Below are 13,354 nucleotides of genomic sequence, written 5' to 3'. Positions count from 1 at the left end.
TCCAAGGGTGGAGCTGCAGTGGAACCTGCTTATCCCCAGGATAAAATAACAGGCCCCTCTTTCCAGCATCTGATGGCTGCAGGCAGCAGGACGGAGGTCCAGAGTCCCAGCCCAGAGTCCTGAACAGCTTGTAGAGACTAGATGACCTTTTGCTTCCTGCTATGCCTGTGTCTAGCGCTTCTTTGAGCAATCAGGCATTTGGGCAAACCTAGAGCTTGATCACAGGATTCTCCCAAGGTTAAAGCTGGTGGTAGAGAAACAGCCAGGTGCCACGGAGCACGAACCTCTAGGGCATTGCTTCACTGAATGTAGGGGTGACAAAAGATTGGCAACAGTCTAGTTGAAGGCTTCTAAACGTATAGCAGCCAAAAACGAATTCAAAATCAACCCCATAATACTCTGTTTTCTCTTCAGATCGCATAAATCTTTCGCCTTTTACTAAAAATCGACCCCATAATGCAGGGGTGGCGAACAGGATTTTTACCCTCACTCAAAATGGCAAAATGCAATATGTGTTTAATATATTATTGTTAAAATTATATGCTTTTGTGTGTGTTTGTCTGTTTTAGCAGGTCACTGCATGGTGTGGCTCTCTGACTCTCAAAGTTTAAAATTTTGGCTATTTGTGTCGAACTTCTTTGCCACCCTGCCATAATGAATCCAAAGTGCTCCTGGCAGTGCTCACCCATGTTGCATTATTTGTGTGAAAAGGGTTGTTGAGTGGAAAGGTTTTAGCAGTCCTGCCCTAGTGGATACCCCAGGACCGTGTGGTGTGTTGGGTGTTGACAATCCTGAACAACACTTTCCACTCGCTATTTAGTCTCAGTCCTGGGGAACACTGACCCCCACAGCCACTGACTGGCATCAGCAACTGTCCGTTGTGAGGTACAGCAGTGTTTTGCCCTCCTGCCATCCTCAGATTTATGACCAAACGTTCCCAGTGATAATCCAGAGTGATAAACTCCTAAACATGGTCTCTTGGTGGAATTAGGAACAGGAGATCTATACTGCCCCCTAAACCTCGCTCTTCGCCTTCACTTCACACTATTACAGTGCAGGCATTGAGAGTGATTTTCACACCTCTGATGCTTGAGTCTGGAAACTGCTCTCTAAAATCCCTAGTGCAAGATAAAAAGCCATCTCTGGCCATATTACAGGCAAGCACCACAAAATTGTTACCCTCTGGAAGCACAACAACTAGAAAGATGTGCAAACACCACAATCAGGAAGTATAACTCTTGGCAAACGCTTGTATGAACACCACAGTGACCCTGAGTGGACCGCACAAGTATGACCTTTGGGTCTTATCCATGAGTGATCTCCTTGTGGCCAGAGCAATAGCAAGGCAGCTAAGTTTCTTTCCTTGCACACAATTGACCTGGGTTGATCCCTGGGACCATATGGTTTCCTGAGCCCACAAAGAGTTAGCCAGCACCACCACAAGTAATGAAGTGCTAATCTCAGTGAGCACCATGACCAAATATGTAAGCAGTGCAACCTGATGTATTAGCCCCAAAGTACACCACAGCTAATAATGTGTAAGCGCCACAACCAGGTATGTGTCCAATACCTGATCATTACCATCAATGAAAGGAGGGGGTAAAGGGAACAAGAAATAAATAACATGTACCTACTACATTCAGTAGTTCACCATAATTTCAATTGTGGAGGGCCTGAGAGAGTACCAGTATTAAGGCCTTGCACATGGCAAACTCCTGTTTGAATCCCAACACTGCCTATGGTTCCTCAAGCACCACAGAAAACATGACCTCTAAGCACAGGGTTAAGAATAATCTCTGGGCTCAACCAGCTGTGGTCCAAAAAACCCTGAAAAAATAAAGATAAACTGCTAACTCTATCTGTCACCTGTAATCGGTACCTTTTACCCAGTTTGCCTCTCTTCCTATCTCCAGCCTTTCTGTTAATAACAAGTTAGTCTTATAGCTTGGAAGGTTGTATTGTTTCATTTTGTTTATTCATTTTTGTGTGAGTCCCTCTATATACTACACAATTGTGAAATCATCCTAAATTTGCCTGTCTCTGGCTTCTTTCATTGCACACAGAACATTCTAGATCCATCCTTGATGCTGTTAATGAAAATATTTCACCTTTTTTAATAGCTGAGTAATATGCATTGTGTATTATATATCATGTTCTTTCCTCAATCACATATTAATGGATGAATAAAGGTTATTTATGTAGGTTGTTTCCAATGCTTAACTACTATAAATAATGCTATTTATTAGCATGAAATATTTATTAACATTTATCAACATGGACGTGAAGATAGATCTTCAAATTGGTGTTGTTATTTTGAGTAAATACTCAGGAGTGGAATAACTAGTTATATGGAATTTCTAAATTTTTTTGAGACATCACCCTACCACTCTCCATGATAGTATTGCCATTTATATTCTCACAGTGTTTAAGTATTCCGCTCTTTCTACATCCTCTCTGATACTTGTTATTTCTTGTCTCTGGATAATCGCCATCTTCACAGGCATGAGATGATACCGTTGTTTTGATCTGATTGCCCTAGAGATAAATGATGATGCTAGCTTTCTGTGTGCCTTGTAGGCACAGATACATAACACTTCTTTGGAGAAGTGTCTATTCAGGTCCTCTGACCAGTTTTTATTTGGGTTGCTTTGTTGTTCCTGAATTTTACTAGACCTTTGTATATGTTGGAGAATAACACCTTGCCACATATATAAAGTGCAAATATCTTCTATTTATGACTCAGTAGGTTATTTGTTTGGCTTGATGAAAAAGTTTATTTTAGTGTGAAGAAATTTTGAGTTTAATGTAATTTAACTTGCTTGTTTTTGCTTTCACTTCCCTCATCAACGGCTGAGGACTCCTGTACAAGGAGTACAGCAAGGTCATGTTTGTCTTATTCAAAGGATTTTATGGCTTCAGGTCTTACATCCAAGTCTATCATTTTAACAATGAGAAAAACAGCTGTTGGACAGAAATTGTACCTCAAGAAAAATAAGCTTTGAGAAAAGCCTTTAGAAGTTTTTTTTAAATCTTTCTGTAGTTCTGATTTAAAAAAATAAAATGGAATTTTTAATCTAATAATTTGTACAGAGAGGGTAAAAAGGTATAACCGCAGATAAGAGATTTATTATACAGGTATAAAATGTATTGCATTTCACTTTATTACCTTTCAAAGATACTGCCCTTTTTTTTTTATTTTTGACAAGCCCAGTGTTTGTGCCAATCGCACATTCAGTGTCTGTGGAATTTTTCCAATTTCATATCTGTGTGTCATGTTTAAGGTGTGTGCAATGCTTTTTAGACACAATACTATTGCACATTTGATATAATGTAAACATAACTTTTATATGCATTGGAAATTTTAAAAATTGGGCTTTCTTGGGGCTGGGGAGATAGCACAGCAGTAGGACATTTGCCATGCATGCAGCTGATCCAGGACTGACGATGGTTTGAATCCTGGCATTCCATATGGTCTACCTTGCCTTCCAGAAGAGATTTCTTTTTTTTTTTTTTTTTTTTTTTGGTTTTTGGACCACACCTGGTGATGCTCAGGGGTTACTCCTGGCTATGCACTCAGAAATCATTCCTGACTTGAGGGAGCCATATGGGACGCCAGGGGATGGAATGTGGTCTGTCCTAGGTTAGCGCATGCAAGGCAAATGCCCTTACCACTTACACCACCGCTCTGGCCCTTGCCAGAAGTGATTTCTGAGCGCAGAGCCCAGAGTAACCCGTGAGGGCCTTCAGGTGTGATCCAAAAACCAAAAAAAAAGGGGGGGGGGTTTCTTGCATCTCTTGCAATACTTATTTCATTGTAGTTAGTCTGAAGCTGAATTCTCAATATTTCAAGGTGTACCTATAGATCTTAAACACTTGGAGAAAACTTGCAGATATAATAGAGGAGGTTCCTGAGCTCTCTGTTCGGTTAACAAAAGAAAAAGTTTCTGCTTTGAATATGCTGGCAAGAATAAAGAATTGACCTTCAGGAAGAGAGAAAGAGAACAATTTCAAGAACCCCTTACAAACCAGTGAGTGGGTTTGAGAAATTCATTGGCATTTTCTGAGTGTGTTCTTTCTCTCTGCACCCAGCAACCTGCTCAAGAGGAGGAGAAGGAGGAGGAGGAGGAGGGCATCTTTTCTTCCTTCATGCCAACTACATGATCCAGGATATTCACATAGAATTGACCTTCAATTCTAATTTAACCTTCAAGAGTTACCAAAACATTTTTTAAAGAATGGAGCAGTGGGTGCCAGGTTATAACAAAGAGTGAATCCTAATGTGAACTATATATGTATATGTATATATATATATATAATGTGAACAATAAAAATGTCTTAGTGTTGGCTTATCAATGATAAGGGATACGTACCTTACTAATCAGAGTTTGGGAACTGAAGTGGGGAGGGCGTTTGAGAGGCTTACAGGAGTTCTGACTCTCTGCTTGCTATTTAATTTTCTTCCAACCAGAAACTGCTCCCTATATAAAACCCATTAATTAACATTTTAATAGAGCATACTTAATTATAACCCAGTAGAAAGAATTTTTTGTTTGTTTCAGCCATACCTAGTGGTTGTTAGGGCCCACTCCTGACTGTGCTCAGGGATCACTCTTGGTAGTACTCAGGGCACAAGATATGGTGCTGGGGATTCAAACCTGGAATGGCAGGACCAAGGCAAGTGTCTTATCCCTGTAATCTCCCCACACCCCTTCATTGCATTTTTAAGTGAGAGCTGCCCTTCAACACTAAAACAAAATGCTAAATATACTTTGTGTTTAACGTGTTTGCTCTAATTTACATTTCTGTATGTTTAATAATGTCTATAGATTACTAAAGAACTCTGCAATTATAACTAGAACTGAATCTATATCAGTCTCTGGGGTGGGGTACACAAACATTGTTACTGATATTAGACATCTCCAAAGTGTTGGGAGCTCAATGGACAAATGCTTTTCCTCGGCCTGAATGAACCTGTGCTTGTGTGTCAGCACAACCTGAAACATGGTGTGGGGGACCAGAGGATGTGCTTTTCGCCCCATCTTTGTTGGAGGGGTTCTGGAAGGGCTGAAGCCTGAGCTAAGGTCCCGCAGGCTCAATATATATGAGGGAGACAAAGAATTGGAGTTTTCGTGGCTTGACCAAGTGAGATGCAGGCTAGGAGCAGAATAAAGCAAAACTCTCTGCCTAGTGAGGAGTTCAGTTGTGGTGGCCCAAGAAGGCCAGGCCAGACTTTCTAGCCTATTTTCTCAGCAAGCTTAATCCTTGTGAGTTTGTCAATCCTGTAGCCCTATTGGTCATCAGAGTGATGTCTCCCTATCCCTAGGGCATCACAGTGGCCACAGGAGCTACTAAAGGTTGACAGGGTTTGTGAGGTATTGGTGGCAAGGGGAGGTGTACCTGGGAGCAAGAAAGAAGCTCGATTATCACAGGAGTCTAATTCGAAAATGAAATGGCTACTTCCTGGCCTACAGAGAAGCTTCTGGGATCCCACCAACTAAGCAAAACTCCACTGTTATCTCTCTTCAATCTCTACAGTGTCCCGCATCACACAGCCCACAGTGAGAAAGGGCAGATTGGGATCCCCACTAGGTGTAGTGATGATTTCACTTGTCTTCAAACAACAGAACATCTACACACATGTTTGGGCACTTGGGGGAAGGGACAATGAGGGTTGTGGGGGCAGGACAGAGAGGTCTCTCCTCCTCTTCCGAAACAGACCCTGAGGCATGATTAGAAAGTCTTGGAGAAGGAGCTCCAGCCTGGATTTGGCATCCGGGCAATTCCTTGACATCCTCCCTATTCTCCCTTTTTGTCCTTGGCTGCTTGTTGCTTGACATTTAATGCAAAGAATTAAGCAAATACCTTGATTTCTCTGCAATGCTTCCACCTCTGATATTGTCACCTCTGAAGTCCTTATGTCTTCGAAGAAGTGTCCATTTATATCCTCTGCCCATCTGGGTTTTGTTTTGCTTTGTTTCTTATGTGTGGGACACTTCCAAGAGTGCTCAGGGGAAGCAGGTGGTGCTGAGGTTTAAACCTGGGCCTCCTCCTGCATGCAAACCCCTGTTTGACAAACTTTTGAGCTCTCTCTCCAGCCCTATTTTTAAATCAGGTTTTTATTTCTTTAAAAAGACTATTTGTACAGTTTGTACAGATATCATAGTGCTAACATTTATAGTATTGAAATATAAAATTCTTGTTTAGTTTTTAAAATGTCATCATTTTGTATTATTATTTTGGTTTGGGGGAGACTTACCTGATGGTTTTCAGGGCTCACTCTTGCTCAGGAATCACTTATGGCCATCTAGGGGGACAGTGGAGTGCCAGGTATTGAACCCAGGTTGACCTTATGTAAGGTTAAATGCCCCCCACCTTCTCTACTATTCTTTCAGCCCCAGGAATTTACTTGGTTTAGAGCTCTTATCACAGAGATATGCAAATACTTCATTCTAGAACACAGTTTTTATTTTGATCATTTTTCTTGCTCTGCAGCAGCCTTTTAGTTTAATGTAATGCTAAATGTTGTTTGTTTCTTTATGCCTGCCTTTGGAGTCTCCAGATACATTTCTAAAGCCAATATTAAGGGACATGTTGCCTGCTTTCTCCTATGCACTGTCTGGTCATATGTCTTACGTTTGAGCCTTTAATCCATTTGGAGTTTATTCTGAGTGTAGAATGCTTGAGCATTGACCCAGCCTTCAGAATTCACATGGAATGTCATCTCCTCTAGGTCATCTAGGTCCTTGATGTACCTCTAGCTCAGAAGTTACTGTTCTCTATTAAATTTTTATTTGTTATCATAGCAAAACAGAAAAGTTCCCAAAAGCAAAGATCTTTTTACTCTTGGTCCTTCCTTCTTTTTTTTTTTTCAGAACCTGCTTAGTTGATGCTACTGTTTCATTAGTATATCAGACAACAGTTTAGAATGACAGGATCCTTTGTGGAAAGCAAATTTGAGATGAATGGCCTCTGCCCAATAGACCAAGAGAGGAGTGAAGAGACAGGGCCTGAGAACACAGGGACTAGACTCTTCAAGCAACTTGCCTGCTTTGCATTATCACTTTGGGCATTGGGCTTTTGGCAGGCCGGCCCACTGCTTCTAAGTGAACCTGCAATAAGTGACTTTAGAAAGCTGCTCTGGGGTCTGAGACAAAGGAGCTCCAGAAGCTTCTGAATACTTCCCTGAAACACTGCAGGCCTCCTGGGACTTCAGCCAGCATAAAGTACTTTGAAAAGGGAGACAGCTGAGTGCGGAAAGTTAGTGCAAGTCCCTGGAGTATTGGCTAAGAATCCTTCTGGGCTGTCTGTAAGAGGAAATCTCTTACGGGAATCTAGGGCTCCTTGGTTAAGGAGGGGGAGATGGAAAGTGCCTGGATGTTATAGAATGAAAATGAGAAGGAATTCAGGATTTGCTTGAAAACATCCAACAAACCTTTACATTTTCCACATGCAAAGAGAACTCCCCAGTGCAGCCCTTCCCGCTTCCGGGCAGCTGGTTCTGTGACCTGGGACAGCCCCAGGAAACATGCTGGGCCTCTGCCTCCTCCTGTTTATGATGGACAGCTTCCTGCCCTCCGTGAGGTCAGCAATGAGTAGTGCTTCTACACATCTGATGCAGGATCAGTGCACAACAAAAACGAGCTAAAATGAGGGCTCTGAGCACAAGAATACTGGGAGGTGGCACAAAACTACCAAGAGTCAAAAAAAAAAAAAAACAAAACTTGACACTTGCTACTCAAAACATGACCCGTGCACCAGGCAATAACTTCACATGGAATTTGTAAGCAATGCCTGGGGCAGGTAGCAGGGGAGTACCCCAAATGACTTCTGTGTCTGTCAAAGTCCAGGAATCATGATCATAGAACTGGCACAACTACTTATTGTTCATGGCCCTCTGGGCCAATTCCTTAACCTTCTTTGCTGCTTTTGTTATCTAGAACCTTAAATTCAAATTATGAAACTCATTGAGAAGATTAAAAACTGCAACACTGAAAGGTTTCTGAGTGCACAAGGACCAGAAATAAATTCAAGACCAATCATGTAATGAATCAAGGTACTTCTGGCTATGCTCGAAGGGTTGTGTTTCTCAGGTCACAATCAAGAAAGAGATGTGTGTGTGTGTGTGTGTGTGTGTGTGTGTGTGTGTGTGTGTGTGTGTGTGTGTTTTGATTTGTTTGGATATTTGGTTAGTTTGGGAACCATACTCAGTGGTGCTCAGGGCTGAATTCTGACTCTTTACTCAGGGATCACTCCTGGCCAATTTAGGGGACCATATGGGTTGCCAAGGATCAAACCCCATGTTGGCTGCTACAAGGCAAGAACCTTAGCTGCTGTGCTATCCCTCTGGGCCCCAGGAATAGGAAATGTTTCAGAAGCCCTTCAATCAAGAAGACTCTAAGATTATGACCTTCCTGTTTTTGGTGTCAATGCTTCACTTTTTGGGAACCAGAGATATAATACAGGGGGGAAGAGCACTCAGTTTGCATGTTTGCATCTTGCCAGTCCAGGTTCAATCACTGGAACACATATTCTTTTCTTTTCTTTTTTTGGTTTTTGGGTCACACCTGGCGATACTCAGGGGTTACTCCTGGCTCTGCACTCAGAAATCGCTCCTGGAAGGCTCGGGGGACTAGATGGGACACTGGGGATTGAACCAAAGTCCATCCTAGATCAGCGGCATGCAAGGCAAACACCCTACTCTGTGCTATCGCTATGGCCTGAGATGAGTGCATTTTTCTGAAACAACAAAACACTGGCCACATATGCATTTTCAAAGACTTCTGTGTTCAAAGCAGCGGAAGTGCAGTTCTCACTGGAAGCCTGTTTTACATTAGCTGTGGTGCTCAGAGGCTCTCTGATTTGGTGGTGGCATTGGTTTGAACAAACATGGACTTGCACAGCAACTGGGTCAGTGCAGAACGAGGTGCTGTCAGAGGTGGCTGATACTCTCTAAGGGTTTAGAATTCAGCAGAACCATGAGAGGAGAAAAATGACAAACTGACAACGAGAAAGCAAAGATGGTACAGCCACGAGGCATGAGTGTGGTGGGTGAACAATTCAGTAGTGAGAATTCAGAGGTCATGGTGACAAGGGACCAGGAGAAGGGTGGCATCTAGATGGACTCACACTTGTGAGCAGTTTAGGACAGCAACTGTCTCAGTGTCATGCTATCCCAGCTTCGATGCCTAGTAAATGTTCAATGAATGTTGGAGGAAGTAAATTAATGAAATAAGCGGGTGTGTTCGTTAAAAAAAGCTCCCCGCTCTTCTTGAACTTAGAGCATTTATTGAGAAACTCTTCCTTATAAGCAAGTTTTATGTTGTATTAACATAGACGTTCTATTTTAATACAGTGACTGCAGTACTTATTTTTTAACACAAGAGGGAGCTGCTGCCTAGGTTATTTATATAAAATTGTGCTACTAAATATTCACGGGGCCTGTAAGCCCCCTCCAAGATCATATCTAACCAAACAAAAACAGCCTTTCTGAATATAATAAAATCATTGTTAGTGGTGAATTGTTTTCTAAAAAAAATTTTTGGTTGCTGTTATTTGGGGTCACACTCAGCTGTGCTCAGGGGTCACTCCTAGCAACGCTCAGGACTCCGTGCAGTGTCAGAGATCAAACTAGGATTGGCAGCATGCAAGGTAAGTGCTTTAACCCCTCTGCTATTTCTCTGTATCTAAAAATTAATTTTTTAATGATATGGTAAGAGAAGTGAGGAAAAAGTATATTTAAAATATTTTATAAACAGGTATCCTTGGCCTAGCTGAAGGAGTCTTTAAAGCCCTACATAAACCGAAAATTTCCCAGCAATGGAAGCTCTGCTAAGAAACTGTCTGAAAAAAAAAAAAAAAACAACAAAAAAACAAAAACCACGAGATGACAATCTGGCAGGGACCCAAGATCATGAAGGTAGGGTCTAGCTGAAACTCACTGAATCTAGCTAGGCCTGCAAACTGAAATTTGTTGTTTCTTCTGTTTGCAAAAATGAGACAACCGAGTTTCAACCTTTTGATGTCCATGAACTTGTGAAAATAGGAGAAAAAATTCATAGACCTCTAAGGATTAAATAAGAGATAGAACTGAGAGATTGCACAAGGATCACTCCAACCTTCCTTTAGTCCCCGGCACCTGAGCATTCCCGGGAACACCCCCAATAACAAAATAAGCAAGTTCATGTTTTAGTTTTCTTTGGGGGGAGGCACACCAGATGGTGCTCGAAGCTTACTCTCAGGCTCTGTGCTCACCAGTTGGGATTCAGGGGGACAGATGTGAGGGCGATCTGGTTGCGACATCTGTCACCCCATTGATCGCCAGGGTTGATTCCGCTGATCTGGCTGTTAGGCGGGTGTCCCCTTCCTCCCTCACCGCTCCATGTGCGTCCGCCCTGAAGCTGCGCGCTCCATTGAAGAGGACGGCCTTCCCCGAATAGAGACGGACCGTTCTTCGGTCGAGGGTATATGAGTAGCTGCGCTCCCCTGCTAGAACCTCCAAACAAGCTCTCAAGGGATTCAGAGGGACAACATTTAGTAGTTAGTATCTAAGTGGGGTTGACCATGATAAGTCAAGTGTCTTATCCCCTGTACTGTCTCTGGCCCTAATGACATGATGTTCAAGAATTCTCTGATTTATTTGAATACCATAGAATGAATCCCATAGTAAGTTTCTTAATACTGTACCTTTAATGGACCCAGAGTGAAAGCACAGCAGTAGGGCATTTGCCTTACATGCGGACAACTTGGGATGGGCTCAGGTTCAATCCCCAGTATCCTATGTGGTCTCCTGAGCCTGCCAGGAGTGATTTCTGAGTGCAGAACCAGGAATAACCCCTGTGTGTTGCCAGGTGTTGCCCAAAAACCAAAAAAACACAACTGTAGGGGCTGGAGAGATAGCACAGCGGTAGGACATTCGTCTTGAATGCAAGACAGTGGTTTGAATCCCGTCATCCCATATGGTCCTCTGAGACTGCCAGGGCCAATTTCTGAGCATAAAGCCAGGAGTAGCCTCTGAGCACTGCCGGGTGTGACCCAAAAACAAACAAACAAAAAATAAACAAATGAAAACACTGTAAATTTTTTCCTTTTTTTTCCTCGGCCACACCCAGTGATCGCTTAGGGGTTACTCCTGGCCATTATGCACTCAGGAATCGCTCCTGGCATGGGGGATCAAACCGCAGCCCGTCCTAGGCTAGCGCCAGCAAGGTAAACACCTTACTGCTCCACTCTGTCCCCAAAACTGTAAATTTTAACAAACACGTTTTGTCAAAATCAGAATATTTTCAGATATCATTTCTATTAAATCAAGTGTGCCGCAATCATGTGCAAACAGCTGCTTGAAGCTACCCTGAGAGTTCAAGTGGGAGAGGTCCCAATTCATCCTGGCTGCCTGAGCACTGCTGGGTGGGGCCCTGCTGGTCCCTGAGCATTAGAGGCTCAAGGGCCACATCACCATGACAGAACCCTGAACCTTCAGACTCACATGGTCAAGCAGAGAGCATACTGGGAAAGCTTCAGGCCCCAAACTCTATTGGGAGTGGCCCATGTTAACATAACATAAAAACAGCCACTTTCATAGTGACAGTGCAGAGAAAACCTCAGTGTGGAAGATAAAGATCACTGGGCTTTTAGTCCTCTGAAAATAAAGTCAGGAAATAGAAGCGCTTAATGTGAAAAGCCAAATCATGATCAAATTTAACCTATGCAAGAGAAAATACAAAGGAGTTGTAATTCATCTGTTTTTGTTTTTTTTTCTGGGGGCGGGGGCACATTCTGCTCTAATCAGGCCTTTTTCTGCCTCTGTGCTCTGGGAACACTGCTAAGTGATGCTTGGACGACCATCTGGGGTGCTAGGGACCCAACTTTAGTTGCCAAGTTCAGTTAGATTTGTGCCTGCTATGCTACCTCTCCAATCCCAAATTCATTATTTATTGATTACTTTAGTTTCTTTGTTTTATGTCACCCTGGTGGTATTCAGGGCTTACTTCAGACTGTACTCATGAATCAGCCCTGGGAGAGCTCAGGGTACACTATGATATGCCAGAGATCAAGCCAGGGTGAGCTACATGCTAGGCAAATGACCTACTGTCTCTTCACTCCCAGATTTCATCTTTTATTTTATTTTTTAAATTTATTTTGGTTTTGGGGACACACCTGGAGGGGCTCAGGGTTACTATTGGCTCTTTGCTCAGAAATTGCTCCTGGCAGGCTCGGGGGATCATATGAGATACCAGGGATCAAACCTAAATCTGTTCCAGGTTGGTCCCATACAAGGCAAACGCCCTACCACTGTGCTTTACTCTGGCCTCATTTTTTATTTTTATTTATTTTTTATTTTTGAGGGGAGGTTGGGTCATACCTGGAAGTGCTCAAGCGTTACTCCTGGCTCTATGCTCAGAAACTGCTTCTGGCAGGCTTGGGGGACTATATGGGATGCTGGGGATCTATTGCTGATCGGCCATATGCAAGGCAAACACCCTACCCACTGCACTACCACTTTGGCCCTGATTTCATCTTTTAAAAAGGAAAAGACCCTTTGGTTTTTCCAGAGCGCTTTTATGGGTTAAGGCATGTTTGGGAAGAATGACCTTCAGCACTCTGGTCATCAGTCCCTGACTGCCCCGTATGTAACTGTTCAGGCAGTGTCACTTTCCACTTGCAGCACTAATCCCTGCCATCACTTCCCCATACAGGCCTGTGGGCCCCGGTCAGCTACCGACAGATGCTCAGATCACTTGTAAGGATGAGGACCATCCCTCCTGGATTTACCTTTATAAACTTCTCTACACAGGATCTGACACACAGTAAATACTATGCATGATTATAAGTTAGAGTTATTACGTTCAGTGACATGGAGTCAAAGACTTAGATTTTCCTGGAAGCCAAAAATAGTTGTAAGGAGAGGTCATAGGGATGGGGTGATGAGAACATTCTGGAAATATGTGCTTCCACAAGTTTGATTTAGTTGCATTCTGCAGACACTGAACTTTTTACAAGGGAAAACCTAGCTTTGAGCAACAGTTCTCCCAACAACATATGCTCATGTTGTGCCTGTGACACTTTAACTTGGGGTATATGTGTTTAATGTGTGTAGGATACTAAGGCTCCAATTCAGCCCCCTCCCTGTGAAGAATGGGCTCTACCTCTGAGTGGCCTCACCAAACTTTAGCTTTTATTTATTTATTTATTTATTGGTTTTTGGGTCACACCCAGCAGTGCTCAGGGGTTACTCCTGGCTCTACACTCAGAAATCGCTTCTGGCAGGCTTGGGGGACCATATGGGATGCCGGGTTTTAAACCACCATCCTTCTGCATTCAAGGCAAACATCCTACCTCCATGCTATCTCTCTGGCCC

This window comes from Suncus etruscus, chromosome 5 (genome assembly GCF_024139225.1).
Source record: "Suncus etruscus isolate mSunEtr1 chromosome 5, mSunEtr1.pri.cur, whole genome shotgun sequence".
NCBI classification, from domain to species: Eukaryota; Metazoa; Chordata; class Mammalia; order Eulipotyphla; family Soricidae; genus Suncus; species Suncus etruscus.
The sequence above is the reverse complement of the archived record's forward strand: the minus strand, read 5'-3'. Positions refer to the sequence as shown.